General features: G+C 53.2%; 1 protein-coding gene across 2 annotated transcripts in view; it reads left to right on the top strand.

Annotated features, from left to right (window-relative positions):
• cachd1 (cache domain containing 1) overlaps positions 1 to 20,434 on the top strand; it is a 136,726-nt gene that overhangs the window by 58,217 nt on the left and 58,075 nt on the right. The gene's annotated exons all lie outside the window — the stretch shown is intronic.

The following is a 20,434-nucleotide window of genomic DNA, read 5'->3' as shown; positions in this document are numbered from 1 at the left end:
AGTGGTGGTGATGAGCAGCAGTAGAAGTGGTGGTGATGAGCAGTAGTAGTAGTAGTAGTGGTGGTGATGAGTAGTAGTGGTGGTGATGAGTAGTAGTGGTGGTGATGAGTAGTAGTGGTGGTGATGAGCAGTGGTGGTGGTGATGAGCAGTGGTGGTGGTGATGAGCAGTGGTGGTGGTGATGAGCAGTAGTAGTAGTGGTGGTGGTGATGAGCAGTAGTGGTGGTGGTGATGAGCAGTAGTAGTAGTGGTGGTGATGAGCAGTAGTAGTAGTAGTAGTGGTGGTGTTGAGCAGTAGTAGTAGTAGTAGTGGTGGTGTTGAGCAGTAGAAGTGGTGGTGATGAGCAGCAGTAGTAGTAGTAGGAGTGGTGGTGATGAGCAGTGGTGGTGGTGATGAGCAGTGGTGGTGGTGATGAGCAGTGGTGGTGGTGATGAGCAGTGGTGGTGGTGATGAGCAGTGGTGGTGGTGATGAGCAGTGGTGGTGGTGATGAGCAGTGGTGGTGGTGATGAGCAGTGGTGGTGGTGATGAGCAGTGGTGGTGGTGATGAGCAGTGGTGGTGGTGATGAGCAGTGGTGGTGGTGATGAGCAGTGGTGGTGGTGGTGGTGATGAGCAGTGGTGGTGGTGGTGGTGGTGATGAGCAGTGGTAGTGGTGGTGGTGATGAGCAGTGGTAGTGGTGGTGGTGATGAGCAGTAGTAGTGGTGGTGGTGGTGTTGAGCAGTAGTAGAAGTGGTGGTGATGAGTAGTAGAAGTGGTGGTGATGAGTAGTAGTAGGAGTGGTGGTGATGAGTAGTAGTGGTGGTGATGAGCAGTGGTGGTGGTGATGAGCGGTGGTGGTGATGAGCAGTGGTGGTGGTGATGAGCGGTGGTGGTGGTGATGAGCGGTGGTGGTGGTGATGAGCAGTGGTGGTGGTGATGAGCAGTGGTGGTGGTGGTGGTGATGAGCAGTAGTAGGGGTGGTGGTGATGAGCAGTAGTAGTGGTGGTGGTGGTGGTGTTGAGCAGTAGTAGAGGTGGTGGTGATGAGTAGTAGTAGTAGAAGTGGTGGTGATGAGTAGTAGTAGTAGAAGTGGTGGTGATGAGCAGCAGTAGTAGTAGTGGTGGTGATGAGCAGTGGTGGTGGTGATGAGCAGTGGTGGTGGTGATGAGCAGTGGTAGTGGTGGTGGTGATGAGCAGTAGTAGTGGTGGTGGTGATGAGCAGTAGTAGTGGTGGTGGTGGTGTTGAGCAGTAGTAGAAGTGGTGATGAGTAGTAGAAGTGGTGGTGATGAGTAGTAGAAGTGGTGGTGATGAGCAGCAGTAGAAGTGGTGGTGATGAGCAGCAGTAGTAGTAGTAGTGGTGGTGATGAGCAGTGGTGGTGGTGATGAGCAGTGGTAGTGGTGGTGGTGATGAGCCGTAGTAGTGGTGGTGGTGATGAGCCGTAGTAGTGGTGGTGGTGATGAGCAGTAGTAGTGGTGGTGGTGATGAGCAGTAGTAGTGGTGGTGGTGATGAGCAGTAGTAGTGGTGGTGGTGATGAGCAGTAGTAGTGGTGGTGGTGATGAGCAGCAGTAGTAGTAGTAGTGGTGGTGATGAGCAGCAGTAGTAGTAGTAGTGGTGGTGATGAGCAGCAGTAGTAGTAGGAGCGGTAGTTGTAGTAGGAGTGGTGGTGATGAGCGGTAGTTGTAGTAGGAGTGGTGGTGATGAGCAGCAGTAGTAGTAGTGGTGGTGATGAGCAGCAGTAGTAGTAGTAGTGGTGGTGATGAGCAGTAGTGGTGGTGATGATGAGCAGCATTAGTATTAGTAGTGGTGGTGATGAGCAGCATTAGTATTAGTAGTGGTGGTTATGAGTAGTAGTAGTAGTAGTGGTGGTGAGTGGTGGTGAGTAGTGGTGGTGATGAGTAGTAGTAGTGGTGGTGATGAGCAGCAGTAGTGGTGGTGATGAGCAGCAGTAGTGGTGGTGATGAGCAGCAGTAGTGGTGGTGATGAGCAGCAGTAGTGGTGGTGATGAGCAGTAGTAGTGGTGGTGGTGATGAGCGCAGCAGTAGTGGTGGTGGTGATGAGTAGTAGCGGTGGTGGTGAGTAGTGGTGGTGGTGAGTAGTGAGCGGCGCTAGTAGTAGTGGTGGTGGGGATGAGCGGCGCTAGTAGTAGTGGTGGTGGGGATGAGCGGCGCTAGTAGTAGTGGTGGTGGGGATGAGCGGCGGTAGTGGTGGTGGTGGTGATGAGCGGCGGTGGTGGTGGTGGTGGTGATGAGCAGTAGTGGCGGTGGTGGTGATGAGCAGTTGTGGCGGTGGTGGTGATGAGCAGTAGTGGTGGTGATGAGCAGTAGTGGTGGTGGTGGTGATGAGCAGTAGTAGTAGTGGTGGTGGTGATGAGCAGTAGTAGTGGTGGTGGTGATGAGCAGCAGTAGTAGTAGTGGTGGTGATTAGTAGTAGTGGTAGTAGTAGTAGTGGTGGTGGTGATTAGTAGTAGTAGTAGTGGTGGTGGTGGTGGTGATGAGTGGTGGTGGTGGTGATGAGCGGTGGTGGTGGTGGTGGTGGTGATGAGCAGTGATGAGTGGTGGTGGTGATGAGTAGTAGTAGCAGTAGTGGTGGTGGAGATGAGCAGTAGTAGTGGTGGTGGGGATGAGCAGTAGTAGTAGTAGTAGTAGTGGTGGTGGGGATGAGCAGCGGTTGTAGTGGTGGTGGGGATGAGCAGCGGTTGTAGTGGTGGTGGGGATGAGCAGTAGTAGTAGTAGTCGTGGTGGTGGTGGGGATGAGCAGCAGCAGTGGTGGTGGTGGGATGAGCAGCAGCAGTTGTGGTGGTGGTGGTGGGGATGAGCAGCAGCAGTTGTAGTGGTGGTGGTGGGGATGAGCAGCAGCAGTTGTAGTGGTGGTGGTGGGGATGATGAGCAGCAGTTGTTGTAGTGGTGGTGGGGATGAGCAGTAGTCGTGGTGGTGGGGATGAGCAGTAGTAGTAGTAGTGGTGGTGGGGATGAGCAGCAGTTGTAGTGGTGGTGGTTATGAGTAGTAGTGGTAGTAGTAGTTGTGATGGTGATGAGCAGTAGTAGTAGTAGTGGTGGGGATGAGCAGCAGCAGTTGTAGTGGTGGTGGTGGGGATGATGAGAAGCAGTTGTTGTAGTGGTGGTGGGGATGAGCAGTAGTCGTGGTGGTGGGGATGAGCAGTAGTAGTAGTAGTAGTGGTGGTGGGGATGAGCAGCAGTTGTAGTGGTGGTGGTTATGAGTAGTAGTGGTAGTAGTAGTTGTGATGGTGATGAGCAGTAGTAGTAGTGGTGGTGGTGGAGATGAGCAGCAGCAGTAGTAGTGGTGGTGGGGATGAGCAGCGGTAGTAGTGGTGGTGGGGATGAGCAGCGGTAGTAGTGGTGGTGGTGGGGATGAGCAGCGGTAGTAGTGGTGGTGGTGGGGATGAGCAGCGGTAGTAGTAGTGGTGGTGGGGATGAGCAGCGGTAGTAGTGGTGGTGGTGGGGATGAGCAGCGGTAGTAGTAGTGGTGGTGGTGGGGATGAGCAGCGGTAGTAGTAGTAGTGGTGGTGGTGGTGGGGATGAGCAGCGGTTGTAGTGGTGGTGGGGATGAGCAGCTGTTGTAGTGGTGGTGGGGATGAGCAGCAGTTGTAGTGGTGGTGGTGGGGATGAGCAGCAGTTGTAGTGCTGGTGGTGGGGATGAGCAGTAGTAGTAGTGGTGGTGGGGATGAGCAGCGGTTGTAGTGGTGGTGGGGATGAGCAGCTGTTGTAGTGGTGGTGGGGATGAGCAGCAGTTGTAGTGGTGGTGGTGGGGATGAGCAGCAGTTGTAGTGCTGGTGGTGGGGATGAGCAGCAGCAGTTGTAGTGCTGGTGGTGGGGATGAGCAGTAGTAGTAGTGGTGGTGGGGATGAGCAGTAGTAGTAGTGGTGGGGATGAGCAGTAGTAGTAGTAGTAGTGGTGGTGGGGATGAGCAGTACTAGTGGTGGTGGGGATGACTAGTAGTTGTAGTGGGTTGGGGATGAGCAGTAGTAGTGGGTTGGGGATGAGCAGTAGTAGTGGTGGTGGGGATGATCAGTAGTGGTGGTGGGGATGAGCAGCAGTAGTAGTAGTGGTGGTGGTGGGGATGAGCAGTAGTAGTAGTAGTAGTAGTGGTGGTGGGGATGAGCAGCGGTAGTAGTGGTGGTGGTGGGGATGAGCAGCGGTTGTAGTGGTGGTGGGGATGAGCAGCGGTAGTAGTGGTGGTGGGGATGAGCAGCAGTTGTAGTGGTGGTGGTGGGGATGAGCAGCAGCAGTTGTAGTGGTGGTGGTGGGGATGAGCAGCAGCAGTTGTAGTGGTGGTGGTGGGGATGAGCAGCAGCAGTTGTAGTGGTGGTGGTGGGGATGAGCAGCAGCAGTTGTAGTGGTGGTGGTGGGGATGAGCAGCAGCAGTTGTAGTGGTGGTGGTGGGGATGAGCAGCAGCAGTTGTAGTGGTGGTGGTGGGGATGAGCAGTAGTAGTAGTAGTAGTGGTGGTGGGGATGAGCAGTAGTAGTAGTGGTGGTGGGGATGAGCAGTAGTAGTAGTAGTGGTGGTGGGGATGAGCAGCAGTAGTAGTGGTGGTGGGGATGAGTAGTTGTAGTGGGTTGGGGATGAGCAGTAGTAGTGGGTTGGGGATGAGCAGTAGTAGTGGTGGTGGGGATGAGCAGTAGTAGTGGTGGTGGGGATGAGCAGTAGTAGTGGTGGTGGGGATGAGCAGTAGTAGTGGTGGTGGGGATGAGCAGTAGTAGTGGTGGTGGGGATGAGCAGTAGTAGTGGTGGTGGGGATGAGCAGTAGTAGTGGTGGTGGGGATGAGCAGTAGTAGTGGTGGTGGGGATGAGCAGTAGTAGTGGTGGTGGGGATGAGCAGTAGTAGTAGTGGTGGTGGGGATGAGCAGTAGTAGTAGTGGTGGTGGGGATGAGCAGTAGTAGTAGTGGTGGTGGGGATGAGCAGTAGTAGTGGTGGTGGGGATGAGCAGTAGTAGTGGTGGTGGGGATGAGCAGTAGTAGTGGTGGTGGGGATGAGCAGTAGTAGTGGTGGTGGGGATGAGCAGTAGTAGTGGTGGTGGGGATGAGCAGTAGTAGTGGTGGTGGGGATGAGCAGTAGTAGTGGTGGTGGTGGTGGGGATGAGCAGCGGTTGTAGTGGTGGTGGGGATGAGCAGCGGTTGTAGTGGTGGTGGTGGTGGGGATGAGCAGCGGTTGTAGTGGTGGTGGTGGTGGGGATGAGCAGCGGTTGTAGTGGTGGTGGGGATGAGCAGCGGTTGTAGTGGTGGTGGGGATGAGCAGCGGTAGTAGTGGTGGTGGTGGGGATGAGCAGCGGTAGTAGTGGTGGTGGGGATGAGCAGCGGTTGTAGTGGTGGTGGTGGGGATGAGCAGTAGTAGTAGTGGTGGTGGTGGGGATGAGCAGTAGTAGTAGTAGTAGTAGTGGTGGTGGGGATGAGCAGTAGTAGTGGTGGTGGGGATGAGCAGTAGTAGTAGTAGTGGTGGTGGGGATGAGCAGTAGTGGTGGTGGGGATGAGCAGTAGTGGTGGTGGTGGGGATGAGCAGCAGTAGTAGTAGTGGTGGTGGTGGGGATGAGCAGTAGTAGTAGTAGTGGTGGTGGGGATGAGCAGCGGTAGTAGTGGTGGTGGTGGTGGTGGGGATGAGCAGCGGTTGTAGTGGTGGTGGGGATGAGCAGCGGTTGTAGTGGTGGTGGGGATGAGCAGCGGTTGTAGTGGTGGTGGGGATGAGCAGCGGTTGTAGTGGTGGTGGGGATGAGCAGCGGTTGTAGTGGTGGTGGAGATGAGCAGCAGTTGTAGTGGTGGTGGTGGGGATGAGCAGCAGCAGTTGTAGTGGTGGTGGTGGGGATGAGCAGCAGCAGTTGTAGTGGTGGTGGTGGGGATGAGCAGCAGCAGTTGTAGTGCTGGTGGTGGGGATGAGCAGCAGCAGTTGTAGTGCTGGTGGTGGGGATGAGCAGCAGCAGTTGTAGTGCTGGTGGTGGGGATGAGCAATAGCAGTTGTAGTGCTGGTGGTGGGGATGAGCAGTAGTAGTAGTAGTGGTGGTGGGGATGAGCAATAGTAGTGGTGGTGGGGATGAGTAGTAGTAGTAGTGGTGGTGGGGATGAGCAGTAGTAGTAGTAGTGGTGGTGGGGATGAGCAATAGTAGTGGTGGTGGGGATGAGTAGTAGTAGTAGTGGTGGTGTGGATGAGCAGTAGTAGTAGTAGTGGTGGTGGGGATGAGCAGTAGTAGTGGTGGTGGGGATGAGCAGTAGTGGTGGTGGGGATGAGCAGTAGTGGTGGTGGGGATGAGCAGCAGTAGTAGTAGTGGTGGTGGTGGGGATGAGCAGTAGTAGTAGTAGTGGTGGTGGGGATGAGCAGCGGTAGTAGTGGTGGTGGTGGGGATGAGCAGCGGTAGTAGTGGTGGTGGTGGGGATGAGCAGCGGTTGTAGTGGTGGTGGGGATGAGCAGCGGTTGTAGTGGTGGTGGGGATGAGCAGCGGTTGTAGTGGTGGTGGGGATGAGCAGCAGTAGTAGTGGTGGTGGGGATGAGCAGCAGTTGTAGTGGCGGTGGTGGGGATGAGCAGCAGTTGTAGTGCTGGTGGTGGGGATGAGCAGCAGCAGTTGTAGTGCTGGTGGTGGGGATGAGCAGCAGCAGTAGTAGTGGTGGTGGGGATGAGCAGTAGTAGTAGTGGTGGGGATGAGCAGTAGTAGTAGTGGTGGTGGGGATGAGCAGTACTAGTGGTGGTGGGGATGACTAGTAGTAGTAGTGGGTTGGGGATGAGTAGTTGTAGTGGGTTGGGGATGAGCAGTAGTAGTGGGTTGGGGATGAGCAGTAGTAGTGGTGGTGGGGATGATCAGTAGTGGTGGTGGGGATGAGCAGCAGTAGTAGTAGTGGTGGTGGTGGGGATGAGCAGTCGTAGTAGTAGTAGTAGTGGTGGTGGGGATGAGCAGCGGTAGTAGTGGTGGTGGTGGGGATGAGCAGCGGTTGTAGTGGTGGTGGGGATGAGCAGCGGTAGTAGTGGTGGTGGTGGTGGTGGGGATGAGCAGCGGTTGTAGTGGTGGTGGGGATGAGCAGCGGTAGTAGTGGTGGTGGGGATGAGCAGCAGTTGTAGTGGTGGTGGTGGGGATGAGCAGCAGCAGTTGTAGTGGTGGTGGTGGGGATGAGCAGCAGCAGTTGTAGTGGTGGTGGTGGGGATGAGCAGCAGCAGTTGTAGTGGTGGTGGTGGGGATGAGCAGCAGCAGTTGTAGTGGTGGTGGTGGGGATGAGCAGCAGCAGTTGTAGTAGTGGTGGTGGGGATGTGGTGGTGGTGGGGATGAGCAGTAGTAGTAGTAGTGGTGGTGGGGATGAGCAGTAGTAGTGGTGGTGGGGATGAGCAGTAGTAGTGGTGGTGGGGATGAGCAGCAGTAGTAGTGGTGGTGGGGATGAGTAGTTGTAGTGGGTTGGGGATGAGCAGTAGTAGTGGGTTGGGGATGAGCAGTAGTAGTGGTGGTGGGGATGAGCAGTAGTAGTGGTGGTGGGGATGAGCAGTAGTAGTGGTGGTGGGGATGAGCAGTAGTAGTGGTGGTGGGGATGAGCAGTAGTAGTGGTGGTGGGGATGAGCAGTGGTGGTGGGGATGAGCAGTGGTGGTGGGGATGAGCAGTGGTGGTGGGGATGAGCAGTGGTGGTGGGGATGAGCAGTGGTGGTGGGGATGAGCAGTGGTGGTGGGGATGAGCAGTGGTGGTGGGGATGAGCAGTAGTAGTGGTGGTGGGGATGAGCAGTAGTAGTGGTGGTGGGGATGAGCAGTAGTAGTGGTGGTGGGGATGAGCAGTAGTAGTGGTGGTGGTGGTGGTGGGGATGAGCAGCGGTTGTAGTGGTGGTGGTGGTGGGGATGAGCAGCGGTTGTAGTGGTGGTGGTGGTGGGGATGAGCAGCGGTTGTAGTGGTGGTGGGGATGAGCAGCGGTTGTAGTGGTGGTGGGGATGAGCAGCGGTTGTAGTGGTGGTGGGGATGAGCAGCGGTTGTAGTGGTGGTGGGGATGAGCAGCGGTTGTAGTGGTGGTGGGGATGAGCAGCGGTAGTAGTGGTGGTGGTGGGGATGAGTAGTGGTGGTGGTGGGGATGAGCAGCGGTAGTAGTGGTGGTGGGGATGAGCAGCGGTAGTAGTAGTGGTGGTGATTAGTAGTAGTGGTAGTAGTAGTAGTGGTGGTGGTGATTAGTAGTAGTAGTGGTGGTGGTGGTGGTGATGAGTGGTGGTGGTGGTGATGAGCGGTGGTGGTGGTGGTGGTGGTGATGAGCAGTGATGAGTGGTGGTGGTGATGAGCAGTAGTAGTAGTAGCAGTAGTGGTGGTGGAGATGAGCAGTAGTAGTGGTGGTGGGGATGAGCAGTAGTAGTAGTAGTAGTAGTAGTAGTGGTGGGGATGAGCAGCGGTTGTAGTGGTGGTGGGGATGAGCAGTAGTAGTAGTAGTCGTGGTGGTGGTGGGGATGAGCAGCAGCAGTGGTGGTGGTGGGGATGAGCAGCAGCAGTTGTGGTGGTGGTGGTGGGGATGAGCAGCAGCAGTTGTAGTGGTGGTGGTGGGGATGAGCAGCAGCAGTTGTAGTGGTGGTGGTGGGGATGATGAGCAGCAGTTGTTGTAGTGGTGGTGGGGATGAGCAGTAGTCGTGGTGGTGGGGATGAGCAGTAGTAGTAGTAGTGGTGGTGGGGATGAGCAGCAGTTGTAGTGGTGGTGGTTATGAGTAGTAGTGGTAGTAGTAGTTGTGATGGTGATGAGCAGTAGTAGTAGTAGTGGTGGGGATGAGCAGCAGCAGTTGTAGTGGTGGTGGTGGGGATGATGAGAAGCAGTTGTTGTAGTGGTGGTGGGGATGAGCAGTAGTCGTGGTGGTGGGGATGAGCAGTAGTAGTAGTAGTGGTGGTGGGGATGAGCAGCAGTTGTAGTGGTGGTGGTTATGAGTAGTAGTGGTAGTAGTAGTTGTGATGGTGATGAGCAGTAGTAGTAGTGGTGGTGGTGGAGATGAGCAGCAGCAGTAGTAGTGGTGGTGGGGATGAGCAGCGGTAGTAGTGGTGGTGGGGATGAGCAGCGGTAGTAGTGGTGGTGGTGGGGATGAGCAGCGGTAGTAGTGGTGGTGGTGGGGATGAGCAGCGGTAGTAGTAGTGGTGGTGGGGATGAGCAGCGGTAGTAGTTGTGGTGGTGGGGATGAGCAGCGGTAGTAGTGGTGGTGGTGGGGATGAGCAGCGGTAGTAGTGGTGGTGGTGGGGATGAGCAGCGGTAGTAGTAGTGGTGGTGGTGGGGATGAGCAGCGGTAGTAGTAGTAGTGGTGGTGGTGGTGGGGATGAGCAGCGGTTGTAGTGGTGGTGGGGATGAGCAGCTGTTGTAGTGGTGGTGGGGATGAGCAGCAGTTGTAGTGGTGGTGGTGGGGATGAGCAGCAGTTGTAGTGCTGGTGGTGGGGATGAGCAGCAGCAGTTGTAGTGCTGGTGGTGGGGATGAGCAGTAGTAGTAGTAGTGGTGGTGGGGATGAGCAGTAGTAGTAGTGGTGGGGATGAGCAGTAGTAGTAGAAGTAGTGGTGGTGGGGATGAGCAGTACTAGTGGTGGTGGGGATGACTAGTAGTAGTAGTGGGTTGGGGATGAGTAGTTGTAGTGGGTTGGAGATGAGCAGTAGTAGTGGGTTGGGGATGAGCAGTAGTGGTGGTGGGGATGATCAGTAGTGGTGGTGGGGATGAGCAGCAGTAGTAGTAGTGGTGGTGGTGGGGATGAGCAGTAGTAGTAGTAGTAGTGGTGGTGGGGATGAGCAGCGGTAGTAGTGGTGGTGGTGGGGATGAGCAGCGGTTGTAGTGGTGGGGATGAGCAGCAGTTGTAGTGGTGGTGGTGGGGATGAGCAGCAGCAGTTGTAGTGGTGGTGGTGGTGGGGATGAGCAGCAGCAGTTGTAGTGGTGGTAGTGGGGATGAGCAGCAGCAGTTGTAGTGGTGGTGGTGGGGATGAGCAGCAGCAGTTGTAGTGGTGGTGGTGGGGATGAGCAGTAGTAGTAGTAGTGGTGGTGGGGATGAGCAGTAGTAGTAGTAGTAGTGGTGGTGGGGATGAGCAGTAGTAGTAGTAGTAGTAGTGGTGGTGGGGATGAGCAGTAGTAGTAGTAGTAGTGGTGGTGGGGATGAGCAGTAGTAGTAGTAGTAGTGGTGGTGGGGATGAGCAGTAGTAGTAGTAGTGGTGGTGGGGATGAGCAGCAGTAGTAGTGGTGGTGGGGATGAGTAGTTGTAGTGGGTTGGGGATGAGCAGTAGTAGTGGGTTGGGGATGAGCAGTAGTAGTGGTGGTGGGGATGAGCAGTAGTAGTGGTGGTGGGGATGAGCAGTAGTAGTGGTGGTGGGGATGAGCAGTAGTAGTGGTGGTGGGGATGAGCAGTAGTAGTGGTGGTGGGGATGAGCAGTAGTAGTGGTGGTGGGGATGAGCAGTAGTAGTGGTGGTGGGGATGAGCAGTAGTAGTGGTGGTGGTGGGGATGAGCAGTAGTAGTGGTGGTGGTGGGGATGAGCAGTAGTAGTGGTGGTGGGGATGAGCAGTAGTAGTGGTGGTGGGGATGAGCAGTAGTAGTGGTGGTGGGGATGAGCAGTAGTAGTGGTGGTGGGGATGAGCAGTAGTAGTGGTGGTGGGGATGAGCAGTAGTAGTGGTGGTGGTGGTGGTGGGGATGAGCAGCGGTTGTAGTGGTGGTGGTGGTGGGGATGAGCAGCGGTTGTAGTGGTGGTGGTGGGGATGAGCAGCGGTTGTAGTGGTGGTGGTGGGGATGAGCAGCGGTTGTAGTGGTGGTGGTGTGGATGAGCAGCGGTAGTAGTGGTGGTGGGGATGAGCAGCGGTAGTAGTGGTGGTGGGGATGAGCAGCGGTAGTAGTGGTGGTGGTGGGGATGAGCAGCGGTAGTAGTGGTGGTGGGGATGAGCAGCGGTTGTAGTGGTGGTGGTGGGGATGAGCAGTAGTAGTAGTGGTGGTGGTGGGGATGAGCAGTAGTAGTAGTAGTGGTGGTGGGGATGAGCAGTAGTGGTGGTGGGGATGAGCAGTAGTGGTGGTGGTGGGGATGAGCAGCAGTAGTAGTAGTGGTGGTGGTGGGGATGAGCAGCAGTAGTAGTAGTGGTGGTGGGGATGAGCAGTAGTAGTAGTAGTGGTGGTGGGGATGAGCAGCGGTAGTAGTGGTGGTGGTGGTGGTGGGGATGAGCAGCGGTTGTAGTGGTGGTGGGGATGAGCAGCGGTAGTAGTGGTGGTGGGGATGAGCAGCAGTTGTAGTGGTGGTGGTGGGATGAGCAGCAGCAGTTGTAGTGGTGGTGGTGGGGATGAGCAGCAGCAGTTGTAGTGCTGGTGGTGGGGATGAGCAGCAGCAGTTGTAGTGCTGGTGGTGGGGATGAGCAGCAGCAGTTGTAGTGCTGGTGGTGGGGATGAGCAGCAGCAGTTGTAGTGCTGGTGGTGGGGATGAGCAGCAGCAGTTGTAGTGCTGGTGGTGGGGATGAGCAGCAGCAGTTGTAGTGCTGGTGGTGGGGATGAGCAATAGCAGTTGTAGTGCTGGTGGTGGGGATGAGCAGTAGTAGTAGTAGTGGTGGTGGGGATGAGCAATAGTAGTGGTGGTGGGGATGAGTAGTAGTAGTGGTGGTGTGGATGAGCAGTAGTAGTAGTAGTGGTGGTGGGGATGAGCAGTAGTAGTGGTGGTGGGGATGAGCAGTAGTGGTGGTGGGGATGAGCAGTAGTGGTGGTGGGGATGAGCAGCAGTAGTAGTAGTGGTGGTGGTGGGGATGAGCAGTAGTAGTAGTAGTGGTGGTGGGGATGAGCAGCGGTAGTAGTGGTGGTGGTGGGGATGAGCAGCGGTAGTAGTGGTGGTGGTGGGGATGAGCAGCGGTTGTAGTGGTGGTGGGGATGAGCAGCGGTTGTAGTGGTGGTGGGGATGAGCAGCAGTAGTGGTGGTGGGGATGAGCAGCAGTAGTAGTGGTGGTGGGGATGAGCAGCAGTAGTAGTGGTGGTGGGGATGAGCAGCAGTTGTAGTGGCGGTGGTGGGGATGAGCAGCAGTTGTAGTGCTGGTGGTGGGGATGAGCAGCAGCAGTTGTAGTGCTGGTGGTGGGGATGAGCAGCAGCAGTAGTAGTGGTGGTGGGGATGAGCAGTAGTAGTAGTGGTGGGGATGAGCAGTAGTAGTAGTGGTGGTGGGGATGAGCAGTACTAGTGGTGGTGGGGATGACTAGTAGTAGTAGTGGGGTGGGGATGACTAGTAGTAGTAGTGGGTTGGGGATGAGTAGTTGTAGTGGGTTGGGGATGAGCAGTAGTAGTGGGTTGGGGATGAGCAGTAGTAGTGGTGGTGGTGGGGATGATCAGTAGTGGTGGTGGGGATGAGCAGCAGTAGTAGTAGTGGTGGTGGTGGGGATGAGCAGTCGTAGTAGTAGTAGTAGTGGTGGTGGGGATGAGCAGCGGTAGTAGTGGTGGTGGTGGGGATGAGCAGCGGTTGTAGTGGTGGTGGGGATGAGCAGCGGTTGTAGTGGTGGTGGGGATGAGCAGCGGTAGTAGTGGTGGTGGGGATGAGCAGCAGTTGTAGTGGTGGTGGTGGGGATGAGCAGCAGCAGTTGTAGTGGTGGTGGTGGGGATGAGCAGCAGCAGTTGTAGTGGTGGTGGTGGGGATGAGCAGTAGTAGTAGTAGTAGTGGTGGTGGGGATGAGCAGTAGTAGTGGTGGTGGGGATGAGCAGTAGTAGTAGTAGTGGTGGTGGGGATGAGCAGTAGTAGTAGTAGTGGTGGTGGGGATGAGCAGCAGTAGTAGTGGTGGTGGGGATGAGTAGTTGTAGTGGGTTGGGGATGAGCAGTAGTAGTGGGTTGGGGATGAGCAGTAGTAGTGGTGGTGGGGATGAGCAGTAGTAGTGGTGGTGGGGATGAGCAGTAGTAGTGGTGGTGGGGATGAGCAGTAGTAGTGGTGGTGGGGATGAGCAGTAGTAGTGGTGGTGGGGATGAGCAGTAGTAGTGGTGGTGGTGGGGATGAGTAGTAGTGGTGGTGGTGGGGATGAGCAGTAGTAGTGGTGGTGGTGGGGATGAGCAGTAGTAGTGGTGGTGGTGGGGATGAGCAGTAGTAGTGGTGGTGGGGATGAGCAGTAGTAGTGGTGGTGGGGATGAGCAGTAGTAGTGGTGGTGGTGGGGATGAGCAGCGGTTGTAGTGGTGGTGGGGATGAGCAGCGGTTGTAGTGGTGGTGGGGATGAGCAGCGGTTGTAGTGGTGGTGGTGGGGATGAGCAGTAGTAGTAGTAGTGGTGGTGGTGGGGATGAGCAGTAGTAGTAGTAGTGGTGGTGGTGGGGATGAGCAGTAGTAGTAGTAGTAGTAGTAGTAGTGGTGGTGGGGATGAGCAGCGGTTGTAGTGGTGGTGGGGATGAGCAGCGGTAGTAGTGGTGGTGGGGATGAGCAGCAGCAGTTGTAGTGGTGGTGGTGGGGATGAGCAGCAGCAGTTGTAGTGGTGGTGGTGGGGATGAGCAGCAGCAGTTGTAGTGGTGGTGGTGGGGATGAGCAGTAGTAGTAGTAGTGGTGGTGGGGATGAGCAGTAGTGGTGGTGGGGATGAGCAGCAGGAGTAGTAGTAGTGGGGATGAGCAGCAGGAGTAGTAGTGGTGGTGGTGGGGATGAGCAGCAGGAGTAGTAGTGGTGGTGGTGGGGATGAGCAGCAGTAGTAGTAGTGGTGGTGGTGGGGATGAGTAGTAGTAGTGGTGGTGGGGATGAGCAGCAGTAGTAGTAGTGGTGGTGGTGGGGATGAGTAGTAGTAGTGGTGGTGGTGGGGATGAGCAGCAGTAGTAGTAGTGGTGGTGGTGGGGATGAGCAGCAGGAGTAGTAGTAGTGGGGATGAGCAGCAGGAGTAGTAGTGGTGGTGGTGGGGATGAGCAGCAGGAGTAGTAGTGGTGGTGGTGGGGATGAGCAGCAGTAGTAGTAGTGGTGGTGGTGGGGATGAGCAGCAGGAGTAGTAGTGGGGATGAGCAGCAGTAGTAGTAGTGGTGGTGGTGGGGATGAGCAGCAGGAGTAGTAGTGGTGGTGGTGGGGATGAGCAGCAGTAGTAGTAGTGGTGGTGGTGGGGATGAGCAGTAGTAGTAGTAGTAGTGGGGATGAGCAGTAGTAGTAGTAGTAGTAGTGGGGATGAGCAGTAGTAGTAGTAGTGGTGGTGGTGGGGATGAGCAGTAGTAGTAGTAGTAGTGGGGATGAGCAGCAGTAGTAGTAGTGGTGGTGGTGGGGATGAGCAGCAGTAGTAGTAGTGATGGTGGTGGGGATGAGCAGTAGTAGTAGTAGTGGTGGTGGGGATGAGCAGCAGTAGTAGTAGTGGTGGTGGTGGGGATGAGTAGTAGTAGTGGTGGTGGTGGGGATGAGTAGTAGTAGTGGTGGTGGTGGGGATGAGCAGCAGTAGTAGTAGTAGTGGTGGTGGGGATGAGCAGCAGTAGTGGTGGTGGGGATGAGCAGTAGTAGTAGTAGTGGTGGTGGGGATGAGCAGTAGTAGTAGTAGTAGTGGTGGTGGGGATGAGCAGCAGTTGTAGTAGTAGTAGTAGTGATGGTGGTGAGCACCACTGGTCTGCTCTGCCTTCATTTTAATCTCCCAGACAGATGTGGGGGATTATGGGTAATGAATTTTTTTTGATGGCCTCGTTGTGTGGTTTGTAGGCTCAGAGTGGTGTCAGGGAGGAACTTTGTCTGAAGTCCATGCACTTTCCACCAATCTCTCACTACAGCAGGAGAAATCACACCTCAAACGACAGAGAGATAGAGTGGAGAGAGCGCTGCTTTCAACCCTAATCTCTACTGCACCAGCTGTCTACATCTCCCACTGAGCACGGTTACATGCACACAATAACACGATGGTGGATCGTCAGATTAATATATTAGTTTGTTTAAAACGTTTACATGCTTTGCAAGAATGATTTCCCAAATTATCTTGGACACATCTGAAATCAAGCTACTTCAGTGGTTCCCAAACTTGTTATAGTCCCGTACCCCTGCAAACATTCAACCTCCAGCTGCATACCCCCTCTAGCACCAGGGTCAGTGTCTCAAATGTTGTTTTTTGCCATCATTGTAAGCCTGCACTATACATTTATTTTTCATAAGAATGAGTGTGTTTTTGCCACAACCCAACTCGTGGGAAGTGACAAAGAGCTCTTATTGGACCAGGGCACGAGTAATAATTATTAAGAATTTTGCTCTTTATTTTAACCATCTTACATATAAAACCTTCTTTGTTCATTGGAAATTGTGAATATCTCACCACAGGTTAATGAGAAGGGTGTGCTTGAAGGGATGCGCATAACTCTACAATGTTGGGTTGTATGAGCTCCAACTTCTTAATCATAGCCTCAATTTTGTCCCGCACATTGAATATAGTTGCGGAGAGTCCCTGTAATCCTAGATACAGATTATTCAGGCGAGAAAGAACATCACCCAGATAGACCAGTTGTGTGAGAAACTCGTCATCATGCAAGCGGTTAGACAAGTGAAAATTATGGTCAGTAAAGAAAACTTTAAGCTCATCTCTCAATTTAAAAAAATGTGTCAATACTTTGCCACTTGATAACTAGTGCCCTTCTTTATGTAGTAAAAGCGTTACATGGTCCCTGCCCATATCATTGCATAGTGCAGAAAATACATGAGAGTTCAAGGCCCTTGCTTTAACAAAGTTAACCATTTTCAATTTAGTGGCCAAACATCTTTCAGGCCGTCAGGCATTCCCTTGGCAGCAAGAGCCTCTCGGTGGATGCTGCAGTGTGTGGATGCTGCAGTGTGTGGATGCTGCAGTGTGTGGATGCTGCAGTGTGTGGATGCTGCAGTGTGTGGATGCTGCAGTGTGTGGATGCTGCAGTGTGTGGATGCTGCAGTGTGTGGATGCTGCAGTGTGTGGATGCTGCAGTGTGTGGATGCTGCAGTGTGTGGATGCTGCAGTGTGTGGATGCTGCAGTGTGTGGATGCTGCAGTGTGTGGATGCTGCAGTGTGTGGATGCTGCAGTGTGTGGATGCTGCAGTGTACCCAAGAGCCTCTCGGTGGATGCTGCAGTGTACCCTAGAGCCTCTGGGTGGATGCTGCAGTGTACCCTAGAGCCTCTGGGTGGATGCTGCAGTGTACCCTAGAGCCTCTGGGTGGATGCTGCAGTGTACCCAAGAGCCTCTCGGTGGATGCTGCAGTGTACCCTAGAGCCTCTGGGTGGATGCTGCAGTGTACCCTAGAGCCTCTGGGTGGATGCTGCAGTGTACCCAAGAGCCTCTCGGTGGATGCTGCAGTGTACCCAAGAGCCTCTGGGTGGATGCTGCAGTGTACCCAAGAGCCTCTGGGTGGATGCTGCAGTGTGTGGATGCTGCAGTGTACCCTAGAGCCTCTCGGTGGATGCTGCAGTGTACCCAAAGCCTCTCGGTGGATGCTGCAGTGTACCCTAGAGCCTCTGGGTGGATGCTGCAGTGTACCCTAGAGCCTCTCGGTGGATGCTGCAGTGTACCCTAGAGCCTCTCGGTGGATGCTGCAGTGTACCCAAGAGCCTCTGGGTGGATGCTGCAGTGTACCCTAGAGCCTCTGGGTGGATGCTGCAGTGTACCCAAGAGCCTCTGGGTGGATGCTGCAGTGTACCCTAGAGCCTCTGGGTGGATGCTGCAGTGTACCCAAGAGCCTCTGGGTGGATGCTGCAGTGTGTGGATGCTGCAGTGTACCCTAGAGCCTCTCGGTGGATGCTGCAGTGTACCCAAAGCCTCTCGGTGGATGCTGCAGTGTACCCTAGAGCCTCTGGGTGGATGCTGCAGTGTACCCTAGAGCCTCTCGGTGGATGCTGCAGTGTACCCTAGAGCCTCTCGGTGGATGCTGCAGTGTACCCAAGAGCCTCTGGGTGGATGCTGCAGTGTACCCTAGAGCCTCTGGGTGGATGCTGCAGTGTACCCAAGAGCCTCTGGGTGGATGCTGCAGTGTACCCTAGAGCCTCTCGGTGGATGCTGCAGTGTACCCTAGAGCCTCTCGGTGGATGCTGCAGTGTGTGGATGCTGCAGTGTACCCTAGAGCCTCTCGGTGGATGCTGCAGTGTACCCAAAGCCTCTCGGTGGATGCTGCAGTGTACCCTAGAGCCTCTGGGTGGATGATGCAGTGTACCCTAGAGCCTCTCGGTGGATGCTGCAGTGTACCCTAGAGCCTCTCGGTGGATGCTGCAGTGTACCCAAGAGCCTCTGGGTGGATGCTGCAGTGTACCCTAGAGCCTCTCGGTGGATGCTGCAGTGTACCCTAGAGCCTCTCGGTGGATGCTGCAGTGTACCCTAGAGCCTCTCGGTGGATGCTGCAGTGTACCCTAGAGCCTCTCGGTGGATGCTGCAGTGTACCCAAGAGCCTCTGGGTGGATGCTGCAGTGTACCCTAGAGCCTCTCGGTGGATGCTGCAGTGTACCCAAGTGGCATCAGGAGCAACTGCTTGCATCGGGAGCAACGTTACCACTCCACTATGTCTCCCTGTCATGGCTTTTGCACCATCAGTACACATACCAACACATCTTGACCACCAAAGTCCATTTGATGTCACAAAGCGGTCCATTACTTAAAAAATATCCTCTCCTGTTGTCCTGGTTTGCAGAAGAGGATGTCTTCCTTAATTGACCCCCCATAAACGTAACAGACATATACCAGGAGCTGTGCCAGACCCGCCACGTCTGTTGACTCATCCAGCTGTAACGCATAGAATTCACTGGCTTGTATGTGAAGCAGTAATTGTTTCAAAACATCTCCTGCCATGTCACTGATGGGTCGTGAAAAAGTGTTGTTTGATGAAGGCATTGTCTGGATAGTTTGTTGGCCTTCTTCCCCAGCATTGTCCCAGCCATATAAGACGCTTCTAGAGCTTGGTAGCTCACCATATAAGACGCTTCTAGCCCCTTCTTGTTAATGGTATCTGTTGTTTTTATACATGTCTTATTACTCAAAAGTTGTCTTAATTCTCACTCAAAAAATTGTCTCTCTGAAGTTTCTCCACTGCCTTATCTTGAGTTCCAGGGTCTCTGCTTCTCCCACAGTCAGCCCTGCTCCAGTCCAGTATAATACTTACAGAATTTAATCACAATGTAGTCGGCCAGGCCTCACTCACTTTATGTAGAGAAAGGGATAGCTGGGGTGGATATTCTCACTGAGTAGAAGGTTATAGAAGATGTTGGGAACGTGGTGGGAGGCGAGGAGGGTTAAACCAAATTCAGGCTCACTTCTGAAGGCTGCCTGTCGGTCTAATAGCAGGGCATCGCCACAACTTGAAAGGATCCCCCTGGGGAAAAGCTGACAGCTCCTTCTTTGAGAAAGTTCATTTAGGAGCGTGACCGTTTGGGGGTGTGTGGAATAACTTTTTCTCTCCCCAGGGTCACACAGTCCCAGCCAGGAAAATTAAAGATCCTACCATCTGATCTGTGCCAGTGCAATGCCACAGCAGGACTTCGAACGAGGCCTGTTCTCGAACTCTAACTCAGTACTGTGCTGGATCCTCCAGAGAGGCTGGTGGCGAGCCCATGCATCCCCAGGTCAGGGAGTCTTTCAATGGGCTTCAAGTCAGCTGCTGCTGCCTGCTCCTGAGTGAAACGGCCGGCCATAGCCTGGAGTGTCAGGTGGTTAACAGGATGTCCAGGGTTGAAAGTACATTTCATTTATTACTGGTATGGGACACCCAAGTGTGCACATGCATATTTTTTTTAATATACTGCAAAAATGACAGGGTAGCCTACTCTAGTGCCGCAAACAGATGAATAAAAACAATGTTGTCTGATCCATATAATGGGCCTACGAAAAGGGGAGACATACAATATGACGCCCATTTAACCTGGAGGAGGAAATTATTGTCCAAAAACAAGAAGTGGCACTGACCCAGCAATGAAGACAGTGAATATGCAGACTCACCGGGGATGTGGCTGATGTTCTCTGCTGCTGCCAATGAGAGAGGCTACTGTTCGCTCAATTAAGTTAATATGACTAAAAGACAGACTGGAGTCTTTTCATTGTCGTCTCTTTACCACAATAGCCATTTGCTTTCCAAATAGTTTTTCCTCAATTGTATTTTTAAATACTGTGATATGCCTGGCTGGGTCTCTGCTTTTTACTGACAGTCACAACTCAACATTAGTCTATTTGGTATGTGCAGTGTCATGCACAAATTGTGGGACCTTCTGACTGTATGCTATGTGATTTAACACAATCCTCAGCTTTTAAATATATTTTTTAGCTAATGACCAAATCATGCTTTCTGGTTTAGGTGTCGATTTTGAATGATTTGATTTATTTCAAATCTAATTTAATTTTTCACATGGGCTGAATACAACAGGTGTAGACCTTACAATGAAATGCTTACTTTCAAGCCCTTAACCAACAATGCAGGTTTAAGAAAATACGTAAAAATTAAAGTAAGAGATAAGGAAAACAAATAATTAAAGATCAGCAGTAAATAACAATAGCGGGGCTATATACAGGAGGCACCGATTCAGAGTCAGTGCGGGGGGAACCGGTGTTGAGGTAATTATGTCAATTATTTCTGTATAGACGGGAGTACGCTAATTAGGCTATATAATTCTCTTTACTTTCGGGAAAGCTTAGCTTCCCCTAGCCTTATGGACACACCGCCTAGGCCTTTTAATGTGGCCTAAACACAACCAGTCATGATGATTTCATCGGATTGTCAAACAATCACTAAACAAAAGCTCTCCTGTAGGCGACCCACGCACATTCGTTCACTCACAAAATACCCAACAGTGCACCTTTAATCTGATGAATGGAAAGAGACAGCTGTTAAAAAACACCTGTGTGTATTGTCATGACATTCTGTGATTATCATTAGGCCTACACTTGTAGCCTGGAATGTCTCAAACTCATTTCCGCTTTGACAAAATGTTGTCTATGTGTTGGACTGCTTTCATCAATGGTTGGTCTGATGGCCGGGTTTCAGGTCTAGTCAACATATTGGTATGTTGGTACCAGCTAGGTCAGTTTCTTATTTTCTGTTGCAGATGACTATATCAATTGCCACATGTCTAATAATGTATCATAAAGCCATTCATTTAGATGTAGAGTGCGGGGATTTACAGACACTGCTCATTTGCCCGCCTCCTGTGTAAGCTAGTAGAATGTAGTATAGAAAGCTGCCATAACTGTCACTTCTACTGCAGCTCTGCTCCCAGTGCCAGACAGAACACAGACACCCCCTTCACAGACCGACGGAAGGCTCTAGCTACAGTATTAAATTGAACACATTATCTGTTTCTCTCTGACTACAGCTACCTCAGGAAGACCAGCCAGCCAGGTAGGCAGGAAGAGATGAGAGAAGGTGTTTAGCTGGATAGCTGTGTGTTTAGATAATGACGGGTTAATATACAGGGTTTTATTGTTGTAATGGTTATTCCCAGGCTGTCATTTATTAGATGGAGGCTGGAGGAGAACCTGTATTGTGTTCCACCCAATCACTTCTGATGTTTTTGTCTGGCTACACTCTCCAGTGTGGTGGTATTGTAGTGTTGCTCTGTGGATAATATGATAAGGACAAACAGTGTAATCGGACAGTATTCAGAC

Source organism: Oncorhynchus tshawytscha, linkage group LG05 (assembly GCF_018296145.1).
Source record: "Oncorhynchus tshawytscha isolate Ot180627B linkage group LG05, Otsh_v2.0, whole genome shotgun sequence".
NCBI lineage: Eukaryota > Metazoa > Chordata > Actinopteri > Salmoniformes > Salmonidae > Oncorhynchus > Oncorhynchus tshawytscha.
The sequence above is the reverse complement of the archived record's forward strand: the minus strand, read 5'-3'. Positions and strand labels throughout refer to the sequence as shown.